A 13,869-nucleotide genomic window follows, 5' to 3' on the forward strand; every position below is an offset into this window, starting at 1 on the left:
GCAGCCCAAAATTTGAAGCCCACAAAAGTGCATCCATGCATTATAAAAGTAACATGGCTCCGGGGGATTAATAAAGGTCTTCTGAAGTGAATCGATGGGTTTTTGTAAGAATAATATATCCATATTTAAAACTTTATAAAGTCAAATATCTAGCTTCCGGTGGACCACCTTCCGTATTCAACTTGCGAAGAAAATTTTGGGCTGCCATTCACTGGCATTATAAAGCTTGGAAAAGCCAGGACATTTTTTTTATATAACTCCGTTTGTGTTCAGAAAGTAGAAAGTCATATACACAATGGCTTGAGGGTGAGTAAATCATGGGGTAATTTACATTTTTGGGTGAACTATCCCTTTAAGGTAGCCAATGATGTGCTGTTTTTAAGTCAAATGACATAAAGTCAAATCACCCTCACACGGAAGACACCTGTTGAAGTGCTCCAGAAATTGCTCCATTAACCTCATTTCTAAACATTTCTTCTCATGGGATATTTTTGCAGCATCTTTGGAAAGTAAATTAGATATTTTTATTCACAAATCAACTTATAGCAATGTTTCCATATGGCAATGCTGCACCACAGCGGAATTACAGTAATGTATATCCCCATTGGGATTTTTATAGATGTAGTATAGTTGTATTTATGTATAAATTACTAAATGATGTCTTCTTTTCAGAAAAGTTATTTTTTATTTTATTTTTGACTCGCATGAGTTCCAAGTACATAAATATAGGCCTACCAATTCCTAAAATAAATCATAATTTTAGAAAAACTACTTTTTTGACCATTTTTCGTTGTGGTACAGCGTTGCCATATAGCAACGTATCATTAATTAGCCTCCCAAAAAAATCTATCAAAAATTTGTTTTGATTTTTATGATTGAAGCTATTTTATATTTAATGGTTAAAACAAAATGCATACCATACACACAGAGAAATAGGGTGTCAAAATTGTACCTTTAGGGGTACAACAGCTTGTCGCCGGGGCAGTACCCTTAAAAGGACACGTTTGTACCTTTTTTACCACAAAAAGGTTCATATTAGGACCTTAAGGTGCGTATTTGTACTCTAAGGTACTAATATGCACCTTTTAGGAGTAAAACGGGTACAAATATGTCCTTTTAAGGGTACTGCCCCAGCGACAAGTTGTTGTACCCCTAAAGGTACAATTTTGACACCCTATTTCTCTGTGTGTAGCGGGTGATTACTCTTTGTAGGCGCTATATACTGTAGCCTACATCTTTCCAAAATCCTAACGTATCCAAGAGCATTTGTTCACATTAAAACATTACTAGTATATGGGCTTTAAATGATGCCAAATCAAAGTAAGTATTATTATCATTATCAATTTTGTTTCACATTCAGCAGCTAGAAATACACCATCTCCATCCAAGACTTCTTCATAAAAAGAAACAAATCTCTAAAGATGTACCCATTGGTAATACTGGGTTATTTTGGGTTTGTAAAATGCATAACTTGTGGATGGATCTTAAATATATATTTTAAAATATATTCAATATATAATTTTTTATATATATATTTCTAAAAACAATAATGGGTATTAGACAAATAAAGTTGTACATCACAATTAAAATAAATCGGCTGGATTGAAGAAACCCATCTTTTGATCTAAAGTGTTATGAATTGGACATTCAACCCACCATTTCTAAGAGCAATTGTGGAACCACCTTTGAAACAGTTACACAGTATAAAACATTTAGTACAAAGGTAACATTTAAACATTTGAGAAGAAAAAAACAAACCAATTGCTTTTCTCTGTACACTTTTGTTGGTCTTGTTTCCATCTTTGGAGCAACACTGATTTTGACAGTGGAGTTTTGGATAATGGCACATCTCATCCAAATGTGTTTTTTCTGATAGACAGAAACACATTATACAAGTTGAAAATATTTTAGTGCTGTACCAGAAGACGCTAAGGTGTTGCTTAGCTAGCTGCCTGTAACTGTGTGAATCTTTTTGGTACCGAGCATTGATGATGGTGATGATGATCCTACACTTTGCTCTTACCTTCATCATTGATGGCCCCCCTCCTTTTCTTGCCTCTTTGTGATCTCTGCAAAGGATTGATTCAAGGAATGAAGTTAATTGCCATTTGCAAAGAACAGAAAAAGCAAAAATAAACTCTTCTACTTTGACAAAGCATATTTGCAATTTCAGTTTTCATGTCTTAAAGTCACCCTGCAGGGTGCAGTCAATAATTTTATGTCTTAAAACTCATCTTTGATCATCAAAATTACATAATTAAATTATATTTTTCCTGGGAAAATTATTTTTCCCCTCTTAAAATAGCTTGAATAGCCACCCTTGCTTCATTCAATATGTGGATCTATGAATATGCAAATTAGTCTCCACCTCCACTCAATCACACCAGCTCAGACACAATTCATATCATTCAAGTACTGTTAGGCATACTATTTTTATTGTTCAATATCGATGGTTCTCTGATGTATCCTTGAATATTTGTTAAATAATATTAAACCACAATGCTCATATCAGTCTATGAATTATTAAGACTTTAAAATTTGTTTTTTGTTTTTGTTTTCCGTATAATGAATCAATGAAAAACTGAATTTAGCATTATCACATCATCATACAAGTCTGATCATTAGCATGTTATATAAAATCAATAAAACATTTTTTCAATTGTTTAAAATAATACCATTTTTTCAGGCATGTGCGAAGATCGTCCTTTACTGGATCTGTGAAAAAATATCAGAACATTTCCTATGATGTTCTTTGCAAATAATTACAATTTTGTACATCACCACTGTTTATGTTTATTACAATTATTAATGATTACATCTTTTTCATATATTTTTACTGCTGTAAATTAGCCTGGATGCCAGCCGAACTTAGCCCCGCCCACAACATTTTTACTCGGGCAGTTCGGTCTGGAATTGATCGGTAGAGAAGTAATTATGCCCGAACAGAAACTGTTCGGACCAATGAAATTGTCAGGGCGGGCTTTAGACGATGATGGACAGATGATAAACAGTAACGTAATCATCCACGTCATCAAAAGCCGCTTGGGTTGAGTTTGTTCTAATCCTAAACGGAGAACTTGTTCGTATATGCATTCACCTTTACTATTTCTCTCAGAAATGATGATCGTGTTGGTAAGTACTCTGTGTATCCTTAAATTATTTTTTTACAACACCGGCAAAGATCGTTTACACTAATCTTGTTCTTCTAACGTTAGGCTACTTATTCCAGCGTGCGTGCAGACAGGGTTGCCAAGTTTTTACAACAAAACCCGCCCAATTGCTAACGTTCCTCAAAACTAGCCAAAAACAAGTCCAATAGCTTTCCAGGGGGGGTTCTCCGGGAAAAAAAAGGCATTTGGGGGGTAAAATATGTGTTATTTTGGCAGGGCTGGCAGCTAAAAATCGCATTCCTGGGTTTGTATATCACATAATTGGGGTCGCTTCAACCCGCGGACGCGGAGTGGTCTCAGACTCATATTCTGACTAGAATTGAGTATGACGACGTCAGGCTAGTCGTCATACTCAATTCTAGTCAGAATATGAGTCTGAGACCGCTCCGTTGGGCTGTGATTATGGGGCGTGTTTCAACCGAACCAGGAAAGATCTCAATTGGATAGACCTACAACCAATCAGAGCAACGGAGCGACGCACAACGTTAGTTGTCAAATGTCAACAGAACTCAACTGCACTGTGTTGCCATGTCCGCGGGTTGAAGCGACCCCAATTATGTGATATAACATAAGATATTGTACTATTCCCAATTTACTAATATATGAAAATGTGACATTTGAAATGTAGAAGGGTCATTCCCACTTTATATTTGAAACACTACATATTTTACATAAAATGTCAACTTTCCTTGCAAAACTATACCACATTAACACAAATTCATAATGATTAGTAGAGAGAGAGAGAGAGAGAGAGAGAGAGAGAGAGAGAGAGAGAGAGAGAGAGAGAGAGAGAGAGAGAGAGAGAGAGAGAGAGAGAGAGATTAAAAAGCTTGAAGTTTGAAGGTTTTAACTTCATTCATAAAAAGAAACAAAACTCTTCAGAAAATACTGGGTTATTTTGGGTTTGTCAAATGCATCAATTGTGGATTGATCTGTTTTCAAACAATATATATCTTTAAATACACCAATCAGGCATAACATTATAACAGGTGAAGTGAATAACACTGATTATCTCTTCTTCACGGCACCTGTTAGTGAGTAGGATATATTAGGCAGAGAAAGTTGATGTGTTAGAAGCAGGAAAAATGGGCAAGTGAAAGGATTTGAGCGAGTTTGACAAGGGCCAAAATGTGATGGCTAGACGACTGGGTCAGAGCATCTCCAAAACTGTGGGGTGTTCCCATTCTGAAGTGGTCAATATCTATCAAAATTGGTCCAAGGAAGGAACAGTGGTGAACTGGCGACAGGGTCATGGGCGGCCAATACTGCTTGTGGGGAGCGAAGGCTGGCCCGTGTGGTCCGATCAAACAGACAAGCTACTGTAGCTCAAATTGCTCAAGAAGTTAATGCTGGTTCTGATCGAAAGGTGTCAGAATACTCAGTATGAAGCTGCATAGCCACAGACCAGTCAGGGTCCCAATGCTGACCCCTGTCCACCACCAAACGCGCCAACAGTGGGCATGTGAGCATCAGAACTGGACCATGGAGCAATAGAAAGAAGGTGGCCTGGTTTGATGAATCACGTTTTCTTTTACATCACGTGGATGGCTGCATATGGTCACTTACCTTTGGAACATATGGCACCAGGATGCACTATGGAAAGAAGGCAAGCCGGCGGAGGCAGTGTGATGCTTTGGGCAATGTTCTACTGGGAAACCTTGGGTCCTGCCATCCATTTGGATGTTACTTTGACATGTACAACCTACCTAAGCATTGTTGCAGACCATGTACACCATCTCATGGAAACGGTATTCCCTGGTGGCTGTGGCCTCTTTCAGCAGGATAATGCGCCCTGCCACAAAATGGTTCAGGAATTGTTTAAGGAGCACGAGTTTGAGGTGTTGACTTGGCCTCAAATTTCCCCAAATCTCAATCCAATCGAGCATCTGTGGGATATGCTGAACAAACAAGTCCGATCCATGGAGGTCTTGTAACTTTCAGGACATAAAGGATCTGCTGCTAACATCTTGGTGCCAGATACCACAGCACACCTTCAGGGGTCTAGTGGAGTCCATGCCTTGATGGGTCAGGACTCAGGGCTGTTTTGGCAGCAAAAGGGGGACCAACAAAATTTTAGGAATAATTAGGTCATAATGTTATGCCTGATCGGTGTATATTCAAAAAAATAAAATTCTATTAAAAAGATGAATGGGTATTAAAAATGTTAGAACACTGCATAATTTACATAAAATGTTAATCAACCTTCATGCCAAATGTTTTTCATACATAGATGTACCTCATTAACACAAATTCATAATATCTAGTATACATAATAATAATAATATAGCACTTGACAAATTCACATGTCCTAAAGTGTGTTTTCTCAACTATATATTTGCATACATTTTTCTTGTTCGTGAAGCCATTTCACTCAGGTATATGTCACAATAGGGAAGAAAAGATTCATGCCGACTTTAAGCATATTGTAACAGTTATGCTCAGTTTTGCCATTTGCAATTTTCATTGTGATTCAGTTTTTGTTTTGTCTTAGTTAATTTTCCTTTGTTCTCAGTTTCCCAGTACTAGTTTGTTACCATATTTATTCATTAATTAGATCACACCTGTTTGATTGGTTCACCTGCACTGTCATGATCCCAGCCTGTGTTTCCCTATGTACCCTCTCCATTACTCCACTACTCCAATATGGAAGCCCATTCCCGCCACTTAAAAAAAAAAAAAAATGAGCATAAAAAGTCATAATTATGAGATACCCTCATAACCCTGCCCTAGACTTGAATACAAAATAGCGGCACAAAACAACGTCCGTACACAGCCGGCAGGCTTGAATAACTCTAAATATAAAGACATAATATATACATTTAAAGATGTTTACTAGCAAAAACGAAGTAAAATCATTCACTTGTTACGCCAATTCGACGGTGGGAGAATGAAGGGACACGTTTTTTAAATTGACCAAATTAAGTTTGTGGATGTATCTTTCACGCTCTTGGCAGGCAGGCTGGACATATAATTATTTGACATGTTTAATCTGAGTGATTTCTTAAGTTATTCAAGCCTGCCGGCTGTGTACTGACGTTGATTTGTGCCGCTATTTCGTATGGAAGTCCAGTTTATTTTCTCCTAAAAAGGGGCGTTGACGAAATTAACAGTTAAGTTCCCGGATGTGCCGGTAGTCCGTATGGCTTCAGTTATATACTAGTATATGAACCATGGAATTTAAAAGACATTAATGGTCATTATACATTTTTTTAAATGATATCAATCATAACGTGATTTTGCAGGAATTGTAATCAGGTGCTAAAAATACTACCTATTAAAAGTCAGTTGAACCACTGGGATCACTATGAGTCCTAAAGAAGACCCGATTCCTGGGGGGCTTGATTTCTCACCTCACTGACATTTTCCACACATTTTTAGACGCGACTTGTAAACGGCCCTTTAAAATAATCTAAATTCACTAACATTAGAACAAGGTTAAGAACAAATTACTGTGCTTACGCACATATTGTGGATTAGGCAGAGATTTCTCCTGTGAGAAGTTCTCCTGTGCATACAAATGTTTTGTTGTGTTTTACCTGTGTGGATTACCTGAGTTATCTTTGTTTAAAGGGTTAGTTCACCCAAAAACGAAAATTCTGTCATTAATGACTTCCCCTCATGTCGTTCGACACCCGTAAGACCTACAAATATGGCGCACTCGCTGATTCATAACGCTTCGAAGCTTCATGATGCCTTGTTTTGAAATCGTCATCACTAGTAAGTCGTTATTTAGGGTTTTTTTGCGCACAAAAACTATTCTCGCCGATTCATAAAGTTATTTTAGAACCACTGTAGTGAGATGGACTTTGTAACGACGTCTTTAGTACCTTTTAAGGGTCTTGAGAGTGTAAAGTGCCATTGTGCCAATGGAGGCCTTTCAGAGCCACCAGATTTCAACTAAAATATCTTCATTTCTGTTCCGAAGATGAACGGAGGTCTTACGGGTGTCGAACGACATGAGGGTAAGTAATTAATGACAGAATTTTCATTTTTGGGTGAACTAACCCTTTAAATTATTACTAATATTTTGACCTTCTTTGTCAGTCTTCATTTTTGGACCCATAACCTGACACACACGCTCTGCCTAAATCACATGACTTGCCAAGTGTGATTTCCTTGAAGGAATAAACTAATATGGCGCAAAACCCTTTTGTGTCAATTACTGGACATGTAACTGTTTGTTTACTTTTTAAAATAGATTTTATATAGCCAGTCTATTAAAGTGTTCATCAGTATTCAAAAATATGCTTAGTCCAAAATTCACCAAACTGTAAGAATTACCCAGAACTGAAACTCTCAGTGCTTAATTTGTCAAAAAAGTTAAATGGTCAAGTTCTTTGACATCCTTTAAATTCCCTTATAAAGACAAGTGTTAAAACATTAAATTCCTGTTAGCACATCTATTTTACTTTGCTTTTCAACTCTAAAACACATCTATAAAAAATATATTTTGAATCCAAATAATATTTAGGTAATGAAGCCCGTAGGACTTACCTGTTCATTGTTTGTATTGTGTTCTGAGCGAGTGACAGGGAAACTCCTCCTTTAATAAAATATTTACTGTCACAGATTATATTTACATACACTACCGTATAGCCCAATCAAAAAGTGTATTGCAGAATGAATATGCATTGTAGGCTGTATTACAACCTGATTTGTTGCAATGATTCTGACAAGTCCCGTTTTTTAATGGACATACGGTATTTGCTTTAGAATTCCATGTGAGGCTTAAGTTTCCCTTTCTCGAAAAATGAAACTTCACAAACTATGGCAAGCCATTTTAACATTTAATCCTTACAAAGTACTAGTATCTATTTTCATGCTATACTGTGAAATATTATATGATCAATAAGTAGTGACAACATATGTTTTTCCATTGCTTAAACTAATCAAAATAAATTAAACCGCATCATAAGTTATATAAGATTCAATTAATTTTTAAGTCCCGAGCATCGATGTTGTGATGACCCTATTGGAATTGCTCTGCTTATTATTATTCTTCTTCTCCCAAATGAATCACATTTTTGAGGGCTAAACATGCTCGAAAACTCATGAAATCAAAACTAATTTGCACACGCGTCAAAATTGGTGAAATGAATGTCTGATATGGCTTTCAGAATTAGGCATGGCAAAATGGCTCGGTAGCGATACCTACAAAATTTCAATTAAGCGTCGTTCGAGCCACGTTTCACGTACGAGTAGGAAATTCGGTAGACACATGTAAAAGCCCAATACCTAAACAGACCCTGGGTGCAAAATCAGAAAACCCAACAGGAGGTGAGATATTTTTGCAGTTTTTGCGATTACCAAACGTACTTTAACAAACTCCTCCTAGAGATTTCATCAGATCAACATCTTATGTGCACATAATCTAAAGGCCTTAGCAACGTTAACTTGCGAAGATCTTAAGTTTTCCCTGAAGGGCGTGTCCGTGGCGGCCTCACAAATTTCGATGTTTCACCATAAAACAGGAAGTTGTTGTAACTCGGGCATACAATTTCCGATCTGCCCCAAACTTCACATGTTTGATAAGAGTCATCTACATGCCAATATTCAGTTACAGTCATAGCGCCACCTGTGGGCAACATGAAATGCCTTATCTTACATTGTGATTAACCAGAACAACATCATATTTGGTCAGTCTAATCTTAACATCTTGGTGATGTTAAATTGTGAAGATCTTGAGTTTTCGCTGAAGGGCGTGTCCATGGCAGCTCTCAAAATCTGATGTTTTGCCATGACACAGGAAGCTGTTGTAAGTCAGGCATACAATGTCCGATCTGCCTCAAACTTCACGTTTGATGAGAGTCCTGGCCTGAAGACATCTACATGTCAATATTCAGTTAGTCATAGTGCTACCTGTGGGCAACATGAAATGCCTTATCTTACATTGTGATTAACCAGAACAACATCATATTTGGTCAGTCTAATCTTAACATCTTGGTGATGTTAAATTGTGAAGATCTTGAGTTTTCGCTGAAGGGCGTGTCCGTGGCAGCTCTCAAAATCCGATGTTTTGCCATGACACGACTTAAGTCAGGCATACAATGTCCGATCTGCCTCAAACTTCACGTTTGATGAGTCCTGGCCTGAAGACATCTACATGTCAATATTCAGTTAGTCATAGCGCCACCTGCTGGCAACGGGAAATGGCATGCTTTACACTGTAATTCACTCCCAGAAACTCATTTAAATATGCCATGAAGTACCAAACATGCTAGAAACACATTCAATCATGCAACACTTGGCTAAGTGCTAATGTGCGATTAACGCCATTAAACAGGAAGTTGTTGTAACTCAGGCATAAAATGTCCGATCTGCCCTAAACTTCACATGTTTGATAATAGTTCTAACCTGAAGACATCTACATGGAAATATTCAGTTATAGTCAAAGTGCCACCTGCTGGCAGAAGGAAGTGTGGCACATCAAAATAACTTTGCTGTATTTCTCCTATATTTACCCGCTTAAATGGCTCACTATTCGCTGTGGCGGTGGCCCCGGGTGCTAGGGCCCTTTCATTGCTGCTTGCAGCTTTAATTTAAGTTGAAATTACTTAAACATCCAAGTTGATTGTACTTAAAAATTTAAGGCAGCAACTTTTTTTTTATACAGTGTACAGTTTTTTACAGTTTACAGGCTCCACTTGTCACCATGACGCTATAGATTTATGTTGTAATATGGAAAAATATGTCGTCATCATGTGAAAAGCAGGGCTCGACAAGTGTCCTGATAAAACGTCATTAACAAAAAATAACTAGGGAATCACCAAAATGCAAGAATGATTCTGCATTCATTAGTGTAAGTGGCAATTGATGGTGGATAATAATATATAATGAACTGACGGTAACTATAACGTTGCACTGTTGACGCTCGTGCAGCCTCTCGAGGAGAAATCGAAACAAATGAGCGCCGCTCACACAGAGTAACTCAGTTAAAGCTACACTATGTAACTTTTCCGTCCACTAGAGGTCGCCTGTTCAAAACAAAGGCGTAGTTTGATGACGGCACGTTTGAGTGCAGAATCTCGGGACATGTGGTCTTCACCTCACAGCCGATGGAAAACAGTCAGGATAGGACTCGGGCAGAAATCATGTTCATGGATGCGATTATTAACATTACTGTAGTCTGAAGTAGAGCAGGAGCGAGTGTTGTGGAGCTGAGCAAGGCCGCAGGAGGGATTGAAGAGCGGGACTGTTATTATGGCATAGTCGCTGGCGGGACTTTTATTATGACACGGTTGCCGGCGCTACTTCCTCTTTTCCAGTCATGAGTCTGAGGTAACGCAACTCTGTTTATCGTATTAGATATATCTAAGTGTGTTGAAAAGGAAGTTATGACGTTCGCTCGGCGGCTGCTATGACACTTGTTCACAATGCAGTGAGAGTAAAGTGTTTCACTGAATAAAACCGGAGACCGAGGGTGACGCAGATATGACGCAATCGACAGGCGACTCCCTCACACGCATAGCTCACACGTCCGGTTCCTTGGTTAAAATAGCACTTTTCTCACGATTTACAAATAGTTTAAAACATTTGGGATATTTCTAAGTACTCAACTGAACAAAATATATAACACTGGCCTAGTGGTTTCTGGATATTTTACTGCAAAAATCCTACATAGTTCACCTTTAAAACACTGCCGTAAACATGTTGAAATGTGGAGTTTATTTATATTTCTAACAAATGATACAGTTGCAACGTCACATTACCAAGAGTGCTATTTTCCTGAACAACAACTGAAAATGACACTGATTTCATACGACAGTTCCATAAACAATTATTAACATTAAGTCACTTACATTTTAGATGCAATATTGAGTGTTTTTGTTCTATTTCAGCAGCAAAAATAGTTCCAAACAAGGATCACAGCAGAACCATAACGCATCTCACAGCAACAGCGTGTTAGTGAATGATTCAGCGCTTGAATGAATCGGTTGAATCAAAGATTCAATGACCTTTTCATAAACGACTGCCTCGTTCTTGAATGAATCAGCCGTTTGAATGAATCGACTCAATGACTCACTCATTAAAACCACTTACTGGCAGTTTAGTTTCATGTTTAAACATTCTTTCCAACTTTTCTTATTTGTATATTCAAAACAATCTCATAACATTATTTAATACAGTTGTGATTTTTCAGTGTAAATAATTTAATTTGATTGGAAACAGCCCTATAGTGTCATCTTCTAATTTAATTTATTGATCAAATTTAAGAATATAAAATGAAAGCTGAAGCATAGCCTATATTTAATAATACTAGGGGAAAAATGCCCTTTATAAAAGGTAAAAATATCACAAATATGCAGATTTAAAATGTCAAAGCTGATTGAACACTGGTGAGAATTTTGCTTCAGAATAAATTTTATTTACAACACAAAAAAAATAGATTTTTTTCCGGACAAGCACAGTTTTTACTCTGACAAGTGAATGACAGATTTAGTTGTCCGAAGGACAAGCACGTGAGCAAGCTTAATGTCGAGCCCTGTGAAAAGGGTTCATTGCATCAGCCAAATCCAAAAGTAAATATTTTAAGTAAATGTAACTTAAATTGTATGTTGGAAATGCACATGTCTACAAAGCCTTGTCTAGATTACTCAGGATAAGAAGTGCGATTATATATATATATGTTTTTGCTACAAATCCAAAAGAAGTGAGCTACTATCCAAGTAAAGTAACAAACAAAGATTTATTAGTAAAACATTTTTTTTTTTTTATGTTACACTTACAGCCTCAATGATTATTTTTTATCAGTGTACTTATTCATTAGTGTCACAGTTGGTTTCGGGTTTTGTTTCACGTTTATGTTTTCAAGTCTTTTATTTTGTATTTCAAAGTCAGGTTTCCTGTTTGCCAGGTGATTCCGTTCCCTTCATGTTATCATGTCATGTGCTTCCCTAGTTTCATGTGTCTTGTTCTGATTGGTTCCCTTGTCTAATGTGTCATGTTCTCATTGGTTGGTCTAATCGTGTGTCCATAGTTCTCATTGGTTCTTTGTCTTGTCATGTGGTTGAGTTCTGGTTGTTCATTGGTTGTCATAGTCATGTGTTCTCCTGTAGTCCTGTATATGTCCTCATGTTTCCATTGTCTCTTGTCGAGTATTATCCCCTGAACCATTGTTGGTGAGTTCCATGTTTCTTGTTCACGCAAAGCCAAGCCAAGCCAAATCTATGTTTATTGGATTTCTGTTCAAATTTAATAAAGAATTTAAAGAATTTAATAAACTGCGTTTGGGTTCATCTACGCTCGCCTCCAGTGGATCTGTTACAATTATGGTGCTTTTCCACTGCATGGTACAGTTCGGTATGGCTCGGTACGGCTCACTTTTTGGTGCTTTTCCACTGCGGTTCGGTACTAAAAAGTGACGTGTAAACACTGCAGATCACTGATTGTTCAGAGAGAATCCTCACTACAGCCACTACCATTATATGCTTTTGTGACAGTGATATAGCGGTTAAGACCCTAAACACATTGCTAAATACAAGATTAGTTTACCATTGTGTGCCGTTGAGCAAATCAAGTGATGTTGTCATCTGCTTTTTGTTGTACGGGTGCCAACTCTTGTTTTTAGCAGTATTTTGTTTTGCTGCTATCAGACTCCTTTGAAACAAGCTTATTTGTCTTAGTTAAAGGGGGGTGAAACACTCAGTTTCAGTCAATCTCATGTCACTCTTGAGTACCTATAGAGTAGTATTGCATCATTCATATCTCCGAAAAGTCTTTAGTTTTATTATATTTATAAAAGAAAGATATACTGTACCGAGTCTTTCCGTAAAAAAGAAAAGAGTGGCTGGGGGCGTATTGTGTGGGCAGAGCTAAAGAGTCACGAGCGTGCACGCTATTGCATTGAGCAAAGCGTCTGAAAGCTGTGACATCCTTAAATGTGGAAAAAAACGTTATCCTAAATAAACCATTGAGATCAATCAGATTTAGCCATACATACAGTGAGGAAAATAAGTATTTGAACACCCTGCTATTTTGCAAGTTCTCCCGCTTAGAAATCATGGAGGGGTCTGAAATTGTCATCGTAGGTGCATGTCCACTGTGAGAGACATAATCTAAAAAAAGAAAAATCCAGAAATCACAATGTATGATTTTTTAACTATTTATTTGTATGATACAGCTGCAAATAAGTATTTGAACACCTGTCTATCAGCTAGAATTCTGACCCTTAAATACCTGTTAGTCTGCCTTTAAAATGTCCACCTCCACTCCATTTATTATCCTAAATTAGATGCACCTGTTTGAGGTCGTTAGCTGCATAAAGACACCTGTCCACCCCATACAATCAGTAAGAATCCAACTACTAACATGGGCAAGACCTAAGAGCTGTCCAAAGACACTAGAGACAAAATTGTACACCTCCACAAGGCTGGAAAGGGCTACGGGGAAATTGCCAAGCAGCTTGGTGAAAAAAGGTCCACTGTTGGAGCAATCATTAGAAAATGAAAGAAGCTAAACATGACTGTCAATCTCCCTCGGACTGGGGCTCCATGCATGGGGGTGGTAGCATCATGCTTTGGGGGTGTTTTTCTGCAGATGGGACAGGGCGACTGCACTGTATTAAGGAGAGGATGACCGGGGCCATGTATTGCGACATTTTGGGGAACAACCTCCTTCCCTCAGTTAGAGCATTGAAGATGGGTCGAGGCTGGGTCTTCCAACATGACAATGACCCGAAGCACACAGCCAGGATAACCAA

At 37.8% G+C, this 13,869-nt stretch overlaps 1 protein-coding gene and 1 long non-coding RNA gene across 2 annotated transcripts in view; one reads left to right on the forward strand and one right to left on the reverse strand.

Moving 5' to 3' along the window:
* Window positions 1-13,869, forward strand: part of LOC307133598 (craniofacial development protein 2-like) — a 1,416,430-nt gene that overhangs the window by 231,137 nt on the left and 1,171,424 nt on the right. The window lies entirely within an intron of this gene.
* On the reverse strand, window positions 1,731-7,869 carry LOC307133614. The gene is made up of 5 exons (XR_013817449.1): window positions 7,821-7,869; window positions 7,665-7,713; window positions 2,676-2,715; window positions 2,024-2,069; window positions 1,731-1,869 (listed from the first exon to the last, which is right to left on the reverse strand). It is a non-coding gene; the product is annotated as an uncharacterized lncRNA (long non-coding RNA).

The sequence above is a fragment of the Gobio gobio genome, assembly GCF_949357685.1.
Source record: "Gobio gobio genome assembly, chromosome: 11".
In the NCBI taxonomy this organism is placed as follows: domain Eukaryota; kingdom Metazoa; phylum Chordata; class Actinopteri; order Cypriniformes; family Gobionidae; genus Gobio; species Gobio gobio.